Source organism: Chrysochloris asiatica, unplaced genomic scaffold (genome assembly GCF_000296735.1).
Source record: "Chrysochloris asiatica unplaced genomic scaffold, ChrAsi1.0 scaffold00095, whole genome shotgun sequence".
In the NCBI taxonomy this organism is placed as follows: domain Eukaryota; kingdom Metazoa; phylum Chordata; class Mammalia; order Afrosoricida; family Chrysochloridae; genus Chrysochloris; species Chrysochloris asiatica.
This window is the reverse complement of record NW_006408613.1, coordinates 12,404,685-12,407,241: the sequence shown is the minus strand read 5'-3', so window position 1 is coordinate 12,407,241 and position 2,557 is coordinate 12,404,685. Positions and strand designations below refer to the sequence as shown.

General features: G+C 45.8%; 1 pseudogene; it reads right to left on the bottom strand.

Moving 5' to 3' along the window:
- Window positions 1-1,465: 1,465 nt before the first annotated feature.
- On the bottom strand, window positions 1,466-2,092 carry LOC102817145 (annotated as a pseudogene).
- Window positions 2,093-2,557: the final 465 nt, after the last annotated feature.

Sequence of the window (2,557 nt, the reverse complement as noted above, 5' to 3'; positions counted from 1 at the left end):
AGCTTAACATACGACTATACACATGGACCTCGCCAGATGGAACACATAGAAATCAAATTGACTACATCTGTGGAAGGAGAAGATGGAAAAGCTCCATATCATCAGTGAAGACAAGGCCAGGGGCAGATTGTGGAACCAGACCATCAATTACTGATTCTTCTATAGTCTTCCTTATTAATTGTCCAACTTTCACATGCTCATGGGGCAACTGAAATTACCATGGTTTGGGTCAGGCACACCTTTGTCTTCAAACTGATAACTTTTCTCTTTAATACTTTAAAGAGGCCTTGTGCAGAGGATTTGCCTTATGCAATATGTCATTTGATTTCTTGACTACTGCTTCCATGAGTGTTGATTGTGGATCCATGTAAGACAAAATCCTTGCAGATTTCAATCTTTTTTCCATATATCATGATGTTGTGTATTGGTCCATTTGTGAGGATTTTTGTTTTCTTTACACTGAGGTACAAGTCATCCTGAAGACTATAGTCTCTCTCTCTATATATTTTAATTTCACATTCATATACTAACTGTATTTTTGTCAAATAAATAGGGAGTCCTCCTTAAATAACCGTCCTCTCACTTCAGGGCCAGTCCAGGAGTGAATGAAAGCCAATTTTAGTGCAACAGGGCAGAATTGCCAACCAGGTAATAAGAGGAAAGGGAGGGGAGGGGACAGGTAGAGGGAATGGTAATAATTCTGGCTGGGACAGGGACTTCCCCTGCACTGGGGGTTAGGGGCCCTTCTCAAAGCCCCCAGGGGCATTATGGGATACACATGCATTCTCCTATTCCAGTCTGAAAAGCTCCTTCCAGAGAAAGAGATGAAATAAGGCAAGCAAAAACAAATTTCAGAAACATGACCAGGGAAGCAAAGGGCTTCTTCAAGCTCCAAAAGTCACACTGAAGTGGCAAAAGAATGACCTGGGACAGGAAAAGGAAAGGAAGTTGGAAATGAAGTCTTATGATCTGGGCCGGGAATGGAATGTGGGCTGACAGTGAAGGCAGAACTGTGACCTCCCTGGGCCAGGGCCAGACCCGTAGAGGGAAAGGACTAGATTTCCTTCCAGGTCTGGAAGGCACAGGGATGGTCTGTCAGCTCAGGAGGTGTGATGCAGCTGACGTGAAGTGGTTACTGAGATGATACTGGACTAGGATTGACATGGTTAGAGACTCCCTCCCTGGGGAGAAGCTACTTGAGCGAAATAGAACAAGGGGAACATCCTGAGTTCCTGAGAGCCTGAGATGGAGAAGGAAGCTTGGCTAATATGCACTTCCAGAGAGTGTGGGAGGCACCTCCCCACAGACAAGGGTCCCCTCCCCAAAGCTGATTCCTGCTGTTTATCATTCAGTCTGGAGGAAGAACAAGGCCCTCCCCACACCTCCTCCAGCTCCAAACTTGGCCCCCCGGGGAGAGGTAGGAAGGAGCAGTTAGTTGTGGGAGGCAGTGCAGCAGTTGAGTCGTCTACTGGGTCTTCTTGCCTTCAGGAGAGTAGTAGGGAGGTGGGCATGTAGACCTTGTGGGGGTTGCCGGGGTTGTAGTAGGTGCTGGCAGCTGCTTCTGCAGTCTTGGCTTCCGCTGCAGGAGTGGAGGGAACCTCAGCTCAGGGCCACTGACTAGAGGCTCCCTGGACCTAGGATAGGGTGGTGGAGGGGGCTGCACGTACCTCATGGCCCCATCCATCATGGGAGGTCCTGGATAGAACTCTTGAGATGCCATCTGTAGCATTCAATGGCACCCCATTCAGTAAAGGTCAACTTGTAGGAAGCAGAACCTTCCCAGCTGCCTCCTGCCTTGGCCTTCACAGTCCCTTTTATGTAGTTGGCACTAAACACAGGCTGTTTGATCTCACAGTCATTCATCAGGTAGAAGGGCATCATGAAGGACCATGTGGCATTCTTTCCATTGGAAAGGAAGATGACTTGATACGGTGATCAGGTAGACAGTGACTTTCGTGGTCCATTTGAAGGCTTCTAGCATGTTTTTCATGTCATTGAACGTAAGTTCTACATGTTCATCGGACATCAGCATGCACTTGGTGTTGTTGACAATCACTCTGCTGCCCTGTGAGTGAGTCTTGTTGAGCGCCATAGTGTCGGAAAGGTGTCCCATGACTTGCTATAGTCTATATTTTTAAGAACCATCTTTATTGTCTTTGAGTATTCTCACATGGCAAAACTATTTGTGATATTTGGAAAGGTTTTTAAAAGAAAAAGAAATTTGTCTGACTTCTGACAAGATGGTGGACTAGGCAAACACTACATGGACCCTCTACAACAAAGATAAGAAAGACCAAATGAAACAGATACAGGTGAAATTTCTAGCACCCTGAATTTTCAGAGAAAAGATTAGAGATATGGATTGAGTGTTTGCTATAAGGAAAAGATGAGTAGGACAGTAAGAGGAAAATTGATTGGTTAATGTTCAGTCAGATGCAGCATGACCATCTTGAACTTTTATGAGCAGCTTTGGGTAAGAGAAGGTGGACTGGAAGAACAGATTCAGACAGATGACTGGAAAGGTATGATTCCATCTTGTCCCCCATTCTTCCTTAGT